Here is a 12,331-nt window from a genome sequence, read left to right on the forward strand (position 1 = left end):
TCTATATGAGGTGCCCCTATGGACCAAAGTCACACATGATTTTGTCAGGGATGGAGAAACTAACTACTCATAGAAATGATGCTACCTTATTGTACTGCAAGTGCCCCTCCATTATGCTGTCCCCCCACCACCACTCTTAATGCTCTCCTGTACAATATCTCTGAATATATATGTCTATGTCCATTTTCACCTAATCCCCTGTGGAAGACAAAATATTTCCACAGAGTTTTCACACTGTGATTGTAATAGGTAGTTAAAAAAAAAAAAAAAAAAAAAAAGAGAGATGGAGTGATGGGACTAGGCATCAAGCCCTCTGTAACCATTAGTGGTACATTCCTACAAAAAGTTGAGGCATAATAGAACCTGGAAGTTTTCCCACCTGAACCCTAAGGTTTTGGTCTTTTAATGTGTGTGGGTGTGGTACACTATGCAGGAAGATGGATATGTTGGCATTAAGTGAAACAAAGTTGAAATGGTGATTTTGAGTTTGGGAGTGCAGTGGTGAGGGTGTCAGGAGTGAGGAGAGGATAAGGGGGGGAAGGGGTGGCTACACTAGTAAGTGAAGATATAGGTGGAGTGGAAGGCTTTTTGTTCAAGATTAATGCAGATGGAGGTGAAACTGGGAAGGGAGATGTGGGTCTTTGTAAGTGTATAAGGGCCAGGTGGTGAGAAGAGTGTAGAGGAAAAGTAGGCATTTTGGATAGATTGAAATGAGTGCTTACAGAGTTTGGGTGAAAATGCCACTGTAGCGGTATTGGGAGATCTTGGTGCTAGAGTAGGAGTGTCATTTAAAAATTATAATGGGGAGTTAATGGTGATGTGTTTAGAGAGTTAATGATAGCTAACACAGTGTATAGGAATAAATTCAAGTATAAGTACAGATGGGAGAGGGTGGTTAATAAGGCTTTGATGGACTATGTAGTGGTATCCAGGAAAAGAGTGGGTAAAGTTTTGGATGTCCATGTTCAGAGAGTGGGTGAATATCAGATAATTTTTTGGTGGAAGGCGAGTTGAGAGTGGAGGATAGGTGGAAAAATGTGAAAAGTACAGAGAGTAAGTAAGGAGGTGTTTAGAGTAAACTGTTAGATAAGGAAAAGGAGCTGGAGAACAAGAAGTGTGGGAGGTGGTGAAGGATAGGGTAGAGGTAGGAGTGACAAGGTGTGCAAAGACGGTATATGGAAGAAGGAGGATGGGAGGGAATAGAAGGGTAATAAGTGTGGGATGATAAAGTGAAGAAGGTTGTAGAAGAGAAGTGAGCATTCACAGACTGGTTGCAAAGTAGGATGAGAGAAACATGTGAGGGGCACAAAGAAAAAAGAGGAAAAGCAAAACATAAGATAAAGGAGGCAAAAAAAGAGAGCAGATGTAAAATGGGAAGGAGTATGACAGAAAATTTTGAGATTAAAAAAAAAGATGTTTTGGAAGGAAGTTAAGAGAGGAAAGGGAGGCGAGTCAAGTAGAAAAGAAAAGGTAAAAAAGCACATATGAAGAGATGATAATAGAAGAGGAAACAGTGAGGGGAAGATGGGCAGGGTATATTAGAAAGCTGTTGAATGTGGAGGAGGATAGGGAGGGACTGGTGGTAGCAGTGAGAGGTGCTAAGAAAATGATGGCGATGGGAGAGGAAAATGGAGGAGAAATGAGAAAAGATGAGATGCAAGCAGCTCTGAAAATGATGAGAATAGGTAAGGCTCCTGGATTGGATGGGTGTCATGTGGAGTGTCTGAATAAGGGAGGTACTGTTCAGTAATAGTGGACTGGCTAGTGAGTTTGTTTAATGTGTGTCTAAGGGAGGGTAGTGCCTGTATATTTTTATTTTACAAGGAAAAGGGGACAAATGTGAGTAGTTTCAGAGGGATCAGTTTGTGAGTAGTGGGGAAGGTTTATCGGAGGGTTTTAATTGAGAGGATCAGGAGAGGAACTGAGGGAGTAATTGTGAGGAACAGTGTGGCTTTAGGGAAGATAAGGATTGCATGGGTTAGATTTTGAAAAGGCTTATGACAGGGTAGACGGGAAGGCAGATATTTGGGATAGGGTGAAAGTTGTTTAGGGCAGTCAGGATTTTTTTTTTTTTTACAAGAGTAGTAGAATCTGTGTTTGAATTAGAAATGGAGAGAATGAGTGGTTTGAGGTAAAGGTGTACCTGCATCAGGAATGTTTCATGTTGCAATGTCTGTTTAATGTGTACATGGATGGGGTGGTACAGGAGGTAAAGGTAAGGGTAATGGGCATGGGATAGGAGATTGTTAAAGGAAATGGGGAAAAGTGAAAGGTGAGCCAGTTGTTTTTTGCTGATGATGCCTCACTTGTGGAAAGGTCAGAAGGCGATTAAGGGAATTAGTGATGGAGTTTGGGAAGGTATGCAGTAGAAGAAAGTTGAAGGTAAATGTGGGTAAAAGTAAGGGGATGAGATGTACAGGGGGAAAGGATGGCAGCAAGTTGGACGTAATTCTGAAAGGAGAGAGGCTGGACAAAGTGGATAGCTTTAAGTATTTGGGGTTGCATGTTGTAGGAAATGGAGGAATGGAGGTAAGTTGTAGATCGAGAGAAGCAAGTAAATACATTGGGGGATTAAAAAGTGTCATGATATAAAATAGGCATCGGGGAATGGGTGCAAAGAGAAGATTATATGAAGGGATGATTGTGCCAAAAGCACTGTATGAAGTGGAGACTTGGAATTTAAGAGAGGCAGAGGGGAAAAGTTACAAGGTTGGACAAAGGGTGAAGTGAGGAAGGGAGCTGGGTTAGAAAAGGAGATGGCAGATAGGGCTGATGAAAGAGTACTGGGATGGTTTGGACACATGGAAAGAATGTGTGAAGAAAGGTTGGTAAAAGAGGTGTGGAGGGCAGAGGTAGATGAAGTGAACTTGCAGTGATGATGACAGGATGAGATAGATGGAGGGGTGAAAGGGGTGTTGAGCAAAAGGAGAACATCTGTTGAGCAAGGGAGGGAGAAGGCATGACGTAGGGGTGAGTGGAGAGTGGCTGTGTATAGATGATACTGTGATGCCAGGAAGGGAGGGGATGGAGGTTAGGAAGTAGTTATGTGTGAATGATATTTTGATGGAGCATGAAGGGGTTTCTCCCCATCTCTTTTTTCTGCGAGAGGGGGCGTTGCGGATTAAGTGAAGCAGCCTTACTGTGAATGTACTGTCTTGCTGCACTGCTTCTATCAGGGTAGTTGGCAGGATACAGGGACAACCTGTCATCCATGAGGAGCTACAATGAGAGGGAGGAAAGGGTGGTGGGTGGGGAGTGGGTATATGGCTTTTGAATAGGCTACCTCTCTTACAGCGGGGGAAACCCATTGTATATAAATAAGTTTTGCTTGTTCACAAAAAGTAAGGGAGAGACCTCCATGTGGTAGGTCGGTGGATCATTAGTTCCATTCTTGCCAGTGATCTGAAGTTGAACAGAGATATGTAAAGGGGTTAGGTGAAATAGCCTTTGCTGAGGTAACATCATTGAGCTGAATGAAAGTGGCAGGCATCAGTCAGAATAGAGCATGGAGAGAGAGGCAATGAGGTGAAGAGGCCAGTCAGTGTCAGTGGGGGGGGGGGTTCATGGTTTGCTCCTTACGCCAGTCCCAGTCCAAGATCCGCAGATCATCACCATTAACTCAATGCCGCGATGACATTATGTATTTTTGCCCTGATTTATGTCATTTCCTAAGGAGCAGAAAATCATTGTAACTGATCTATTTGATACTTTTGGTTAATACATGATTAGATAAAAGTAACTATTAATTTTGCACAACCAGATTCACTTGCAACGTGCAGAGATCATGAAATTGTTGCAATGTTAACTGTAATTCATAATGGTGCAAGTTATCCTGCATATTTCATTCACGTGTATCAGTCCACCTTTAATGCAGCATTAGCTGTTTGTCATCTAGTGGCCTCACACCAGATACATTAGAATTCTTTCCCAACAGATCCTTTCCATACAGGGTTTTTTTTTTTCTGGAAGAAATTAATTTTTTCCAGATGTGTGGAAGAAAATAGGAAATAACGGAAGAAATGTCCATAATATGGAAATAATAAATGTTCATTGGTAACCATATGAATACTTTATTTTACCTACAAACAAGGTTTATGGGCCAGCATTCTTTATACTTATAGCAGACAGGTAAGTACTAACAGCTTCAAGTTCCAAAGTTGTTCAGACAAATGTCTAAAACTGAAAGTTGCAAGTTGTAATTAGAGTCTGTAATCTACTTGATACTCACCCTCTTGCTTCCCTTTAAGCATACAATAACAAAGAAACAAGCTTTGACCACACCCAAATGGTTCCATAGTTTGGAATGTATCATCCCATAAGTTAAAAATATTCTCTCAACTGATGCAGATGATGCACCATCAGTGTGCTGAGATATGTCTCAACAAGATGAAGGGCATGGTGCTAATTTAGTGTCAAAAGGCAGCTTCAACATAGTCTACATTTTTTTTTCTCACTGATCTGGTATGAGACAGCTGCCCTGGTACTTGGGATGCAGTAAGTGTGCCACAAGATAGCATGGTCATATAACCTGCTCAAATCATTTCTTCACAGCTTGCCAATATTGAGCTAGAATAGGATCCTTAAGGAAACGGAGTCAAGTATCACATACCACTGCAAGGCCTGAATTGTCCTACTGACACACATAAAATGCATTTACAATGGGAGAGAGTTGTAAGAGGCCGGTATTATACGAATGGAAATGAGCTAGGGCATTAGAATAATTCAGACTCGACGCCTGTGAGGGCGACGTTATGTCTATGTGAGGGCGACGTTATGTCTATGTAAACACACCGACGGTGGTGACTGTTTTATAATCGATGATGTAATCAAAACTCTGTAAGCGCAGGTTAGCTTCGTTTGACTAATGCTGAGGTAAACAATTTTGCTAGTGGCATTGGAATGGCTTTCCGGATTGGTGCAAGGTGGAGAAGGAGGAAAAAACTATTGGTGCATGAATTCAAAGTCACGCCCATAAGGAGTGACATTTATTTGAAAAGTCACTGGAGATTGGATTAGAAAAATTAGTGACGTCAGACGAAGGTAGCTTAGCGTAGGATACGGGATCTCGAGGGAGAGAGGATCGAGAGACGATCTGGGGAGACGATCGAGAGAGACGATGTAGAGACGAGAGAAAGAGATCCTGAGTGTAACCAGAAGGTGAAATTACAGTGAAAGAAGAAAGAAAATTCACCACCCTTTTATTAACCCAAAGGACGAGAGAACTAGGCACGGGGCCTAGAAAATAGTGAGACTACTGCTTCAGAGGAACTTGAATATTTAGGGAAACTCACGAGTGATATTACAAGTCAAATTTAAGTGTAATGATCGAGAACCGACAGTGGTGGTGAAAGTGGTGGCAGCGGTGGGATTCGAACCCACGCCTCCGAAGAGAAGTGGCACAAGAAGTCTATGGGAACAAGACAACCAAAATCAAGAGTGTATTAGCTCCAAGGACGACTACGAGAGAAATCTACAACTTCAAGTAACTGCTACGATGGGAACAAGCATTCTTCAAGATTATTCAAGGTGATCATCATCTACAAGGCGGTCTTCAAGGCAGAGTGTGTGATGGAGGAGGAACAACGTCGTTGACGAATGACAAGACCGTAGAAGGACGTCAAACCAGACATTGACATCACGAAGCGACATCGCAAGCAGCCAGGCTAAAGCAAGGTATTAGTAATAAGTATGAGTACCCCTCAGAATTCTAACGTGTTGAGACACGAAATTCACACATCAATTACAAATATTCCAAAATTCACAGGAGAGTCTAACACATATGGTGTAAACAAGTTCCTGAACCTCATTGACACTCTTATAGTTAGTAAAAACATTACCAATGAGAATCGTAAGATTGAGATTCTCAAGGAGAATATAGATCCAGAGCATGGAAGGGCGAGGTTTGTCATTAACTTCCAGCAAATGGAAGAAATTAATCAATATAATTACAAGAAAGCCTTTCTTAAACATTTCATGTCCAAATGTGATCAGGATCCTATTAGATCATTGGTAAAAATGATTAAGGAAGTTAGGACAAGTGAAACTGACACAGAGTACTTAGCTAGATTAGATAGATGGTCAAAAGACATGAATTCTATCTTGAAAGATTCAGACTGGATAGAAAGATCTAGTGAGATGAAAATCTCACAGGTAATCAAATTGATTACATTTAGCTTATTGGCAAAGAATTCTGATGACTTAACAGCAGAAAGGCTGTACAAATATCTAAAATCAAATATCAGTTTAGGAGAAGTAGATTATCTTCTTCAAGGATACAGTGAGACCAGAACAATAAACCCATATGTAATGCCTATAAATCAACAAAGCCAATATAGGAACTCTAGAGAGTTTAAGAAAACAGAAGTAGGACATAGGCGACATGCTAGAAGTCCATCTAGGGATAGGGATACCAGAATCCTATGTTTTAATTGTAATGCATGGGGACACAAAGCACAAGAATGTTTTTATGGGATTATTTGCAGAAATTGCAAATACGAAGGTCACAATGAGTATCAATGTAGGAACCCTCCATTCTGTATTTACCATAATAAAATCGGACACAGAACTCATGAGTGCCGGAATTTTCGGGTACCCCCAGGGCTAAGAGGAAAACCCCCAGACACAGAATAAACCATTTCAGACCTCCCCATATATATACCGATAGGCGATATTGTGTTAAATATGGGAATGCAAGGGAGATGAAAGAAACTGACAAACTGATAATTACTGTTGGTAAAACTTCTGTAGGACCTCTCATTGCGGGTAAAGTGTTCAATAAGCCTATTCAAATTTTTATTGATACAGGGTCTGTAGTTAATGTAATTACTAGTAAAGTTTTAAACCAGTTGAACCCAGGAGTGAAAATGTTGGAACCAATCCGTTACACATTGCAAGGTGTAACTGGAAATCAGTTAAAAACTTTAGGCAAGATTGAGCTAGAAGTTGCCTTGTATACAAATGAACAATTGTACATCCCAGTGATAGTGGTAGAAGAGTCTGTTTTTCCAGGAGATTTATTGATAGGATTTGCAACTATGAGAAAAGAAAACATGGTAATTTGTCCTGCTGACTTAGGAATTTTAGTGAAGTCACAGTTAATCCCCTTCTTAAATCAACCAGACTTAAGACCAGTGACAGGAATCAATGAATCCTTAGATAACATTTCTATCCTAGATAGCGTGACCGAGCGGTCCAACCCTACAGAAAGTAAAACAATTTGTGAACCCAACTCAGAAGTTCAGGAAATCCCAGAGATTACTAAATTATCAACCACAGATGCCTTGAGAATTGCAGATTGCGGATTAACAAGGTCGACATTGTTACATCCCATGTCAATTAATAAGGTTGAAGTGTGTTTGAAAGGAATCAATGTAGACTCTGAAGTAATTACAGTCCCAGAATCAGTTAAACTTAAAGGATTGAAGTGGGACTCAGGGATTTATAAGACAAATAAGAACAGAGTAGAAGTATTAGTAATTAATACTATGAATAAAGAGATAGTTTTAAAGAAAGGTACACAAATAGGATGTATTCAGGTGTGTACTAAACCTATTAAGATTTTAAATGAGAATAGTGAGGAGATAGAATTACCAACTTCATCAATTTGTTCAGTACAAGAAGGCATAGACTTAAGAAATAGATATAAAGAATTATTACAATCAACTAATTGCCCTGAGTTGGATGAAGCTTTATTTGCTTTGCTTATGAAACATAAAAAAGCAATTGCTTTGCCGGGGGACGCCTTAGGCAAAACAACTGTTTTAAAACATCACATTAAGTTAAAACCAGGAACACAACCTATCTACATACCAGCCTACAGAGTTCCTCACTCTAAATTAGCTGTAGTAGATAAACTCATCACTGAAATGTTATCACAGGATATTATTGAACATAGTAAAAGTGAGTGGAATTTTCCGTTGATCTTAGTACCAAAGTCTGATGGGACTATGCGATCAGTTATTGATTACAGGGAACTGAATAAGCACACCATTCGTGACAGGTTACCATTACCCATTATCGGTGACATTTTGAGAAGTTTGGGAACTGAGAATAGATATTTTAGTACTATAGATATCAAATCAGCTTTTTGGCAAATAGAATTGCATGAAGATTCAAGAGAGTTTACAGCATTTTCTACTACAACAGGACATTATGAGTTCAAGAGAATGCCATTTGGGTTATGTAATAGTCCATTAACTTACATGAGATTAATGAATACTATTCTAGATGGATTGTTAGGAAACACTGCCAGTGTATTTCTAGATGACATTTTAATAGTTTCTCAGACTGCAGTGGGGCACTTTAAGAAATTAGATTTGATATTCTCAAGACTAGGAGAAGCTGGGTTAAAAGTAAAACTTGAAAAATGTAAGTTCTTGCAAGACAGTGTCATTTACTTAGGACATAAGATAGACAGACACGGGCTGAGTACAGTAAATTCAAAGGTTGACGCTGTCAAGAATTTTCCAGTTCCGACCAATGTAGACAAGGTTAGGAGCTTTTTGGGATTAACAGGATATTATAGAAAATTCATTCAAAGTTATGCTGACATTGCTAATCCAGTAAGTTCTTTGTTGAGAAAGGACTCAAAGTTCATATGGGGACCTGCGCAACAGCAAGCTTTTGACAAGTTGAAAGATAAACTCACGAGTTCACCTATTTTAATTTTTCCCGACTATGAAAAAGAATTTATTCTTTGTACTGATGCGTCTGACATAGGATTAGGAGGCATACTGATGCAAGAGAGAAATGTAACTTTGAAACCGATTACTTACACATCAAGACTTTGTAATAGTGCGGAGAGAAACTTTAGCAGTAATTTATTCTTTGTAAAGTTTTAGGGATATGATACTAGGATATCCAATCAGAGTTTGGACTGATCACACAGCTATTCAGAACTTATTTAAGCATAAGAATCTTAGAGGCAGACTTGCTAGATGGTTTGCGATACTTCAGTGCTATGAAGTTCAATTTGAATATATTCCGGGTAGAAGGAATGTAGCAGATCCACTTTCTAGAAACATTAGTCAACCAATGACTGGGACCGGGTTGATTAATTTTGTTTGTAGTATAGAAGAATTAGTAACTTTAGATGAAGAAATGCTAATAAGAGAACAGAGAGATGATGAGACATGTGATTCAATAATCAAGCATTTGATGAACCCAAGAGGAGATCCTCCAAAGCTACCAAAGGGGTATAAGATAGAGTAATTTCATTTGATTAATGGAATTTTGTATAGGAAAACATTTGTAAATGGGAAAGATATTTCTAGAGGTCAAGTAAATCAGTTGGTTATACCACAAACTCTGGTAAATGAGATATTGAAGTTACTTCATGATAGTGATTGTAGTTCACATCCTGGAAAGGATAAAACTTATAGACAGGCACAACTTAAGTACTTTTGGCTAGGTATGAAGAAAACTATATATGATTATATAGAAAAGTGTGTAAAATGTGTAAAGGTGAAGGGAAATACACCAAAACCTGCTCCTATACTCACCTATCCCATTCCACAGAAACCTTGGGAAAGAGTTCACATGGATACATTGGAATTACCATTATCCGAGAACGGCTTTAAATACCTATTTGTTGCTATTGATTATTTTTCAAGATTTTGTATATTACAACCCATAATCAATAAGAAAGCTGAAACTATTGCTTCCGTAATCTATGATCAGATAATCTGTAATTTTACTACACCTAACATCCTAGTTTCAGATAATGGGACTGAATTTAATAACAAAATCTTGGAAAATCTATGTAGTGTATTCCACATCAAGAAAGTCAATATACTCGTTAACCATCCCCAAAGTAATGGAGTAGTAGAAAGGTTAAACAAAAAGATAATTATATGTCTTAGAACCCTAATAAGTCCTCATAGTGTAACTTGGGATACTTGGATTCCTTGTGTTAAGTGTACCCTGAACAATCAAATTAATGTAGCAACTGGGGATACACCTCATTTTATAATTTTTGGGGAGGACAAAACTCTGCCATATGAAATGTTGACTGCAGAGCAAAAACCCATATATAATATGGATGATTATATATCCAATAGGATAAATATTCTTCAAAGTATTCACCAAAGAGTTAGGAAACATATGCAGGTGTATTCACAAAAGATGAAGGAACAACAACACAAAATAGCTCATAAACTAGAACTGAAAATTGGAGAATTAGTAATGGTCAAATTAACCTCACCCAATAATAAACTTTCACCAAGGTACACTGGTCCATATAAGGTAATTGATTCTGCAGGTGGAAACAAGTTTAAACTTAAACATTTAGAATCAAGAGAAGAATTGATAGGACATTTAGATGACATAAGGAAAATTAGCTTGCAGATCTATGAAGATGATTATAGTAATACTTTGTGCATAAATATTAATAACCCTGGAGAATATGGAGAATATTATAATGATATTTTTCAAGAGTTGAACATTAATCTTGATGTATTTTACAGATAGTATTGACCATTTGTATGTATTTGGGATGGGAGACCTAAACAACTGGAACTTGGTGTCAAGCAGATATATGGAAACCTAAAAGCCCAGGATCTGCTGTGGTCAGACTTGGAACCTTAAGGACTTAAGGACCTCTCATCTGAGTACACACATGAGTATTGTGACCATTTTAAAGTAATAAGACTGTCTTTGAAAATGAAGTGTGTTGAAAAAAAAATGAATATTGAACAAGAAGAGACACTCAAACTCTAGATTAGTGTGTTTTGCAAATTAATTGCTATTGAAAAGATGATAAACCATTCAAATTTGAAAGTTAGTGCTCATAGTGAATTTTCTAATCAATTACATCCTTACTGTAGACAATCTAAGAGAAAGCATGATCTCTTTTGCGTTCCGAGAGGCTTCACATGAACTCTCTGGTTAGGAATATGTCTGTTATGAACAATTGTCATTACCAACGAATTTTGGTAGACCAGATCCCTCATTGTAACATACAAGGATCTCATTACCTGTTTTTCCCTAACAAGACAAAGGTATCAATAAATTGTCCCGGGTTGAGTCCTAAATTGGATTTGGTTGAAGGTCTTGTCTCTATTCAAGATAACTGCGAATTGCATGCAGACACTATTTCCACCATTTCTAATACCCTTAATACAATGCATTTAACCGAGGACACCTACATTTCAACCTTCAACTTCACATTGCCTGAAAACTCTCCTCCCTTGAAAATTAAGAGAAGACCATCGTCAAGATCTCCCTCAAATGATTTACATATACTACCAATCCTTATCATACCCTTACTTTCAGTGTTAGTGGCAGCACTGATTGCCTTTGTTGTATTCCGGAGATTGGCTCTGTCAAAGCAAATCAACCATGTAACCGCTTAATTCAATGCCTTATATATATTGAGATGCATGTTATTCACATTTATAGGTATTATGTTTATGTATTCCACATCCACGCACATTAAAAGACCCAAACCTTAGGGTGCTGGCCCGAGGCCCGCCAGCACCCCTTATGCCTTTTCTTTTCGATTTAGGAAGTTGCCCCTTGGGGCTACAGGGAGAAGGATGCCTAGTCCCTCTCCCCGTCCCTTTCTTCTCGCCTCTTACGATCCAAGTGGGAAAACTTGGTGGCAGTATTCTTTTCCCCCACCACAGGGAATTCCCCCAATCAGAAAGAGAATACTCAGAGAAATGGTACAGGACAGCAACAAGGGGTTGGGGGACAGCATAACGGAGGGACAGTCGTAGTATAAAAGTGTCATCATTTCTCTATGAACAGAATTTCTTCTATCATAGACAAAATGATGTGTGGCTCTGGTCCGTAGGGGCGCCCCATATAGACCCTAAAGTATCGACTGCATGTTACTTTGCCACAATAACAAGCAGCCAATACCCCAGACAGGGAAGAGATAGGTAGTATGTTTGTGAGAAGAAAGTTGGATGTGTTGGCTTTGAGTGAAACTAAGTTGAAAGGGAAGGGTGAGTGTATGTTTGGGAGTGTAAGTGGGAGGTTATCAGGAGTGAAGAGAGGGCGAGGGAGGGAAGGGGTGGCTATTCTAGTAAGTGAGGAGATAGGTAAAGGGGTAGTGGAGTGGAAGGAGGTTTCCTCAAGGATAATGTGGATGAAGGTGAAACTGGGAAAGGAGATGTGGGTCTTTGTAAGTGCATATGGGCCGGGCAGTGAGAAGAGCATGGAAGAAAGGGAGGCCTTTTGGATAGATTTAAATGAGTGCATAGAGGGTTTAGGAAGAAATGTCAATGTAATAGTACTGGGAGACCTTAATGCTAGAGTGGGAAATGGTCCAATCGATGGAGTGGTTGGGAAGTGTGGAGTTCCAGGAAAGAATCGTAGTGGAGAGTTG

The sequence above is a fragment of the Oratosquilla oratoria genome, chromosome 12, assembly GCF_046742065.1.
Source record: "Oratosquilla oratoria isolate Oo_2021 chromosome 12, ASM4674206v1, whole genome shotgun sequence".
Classification (NCBI taxonomy): Eukaryota; Metazoa; Arthropoda; class Malacostraca; order Stomatopoda; family Squillidae; genus Oratosquilla; species Oratosquilla oratoria.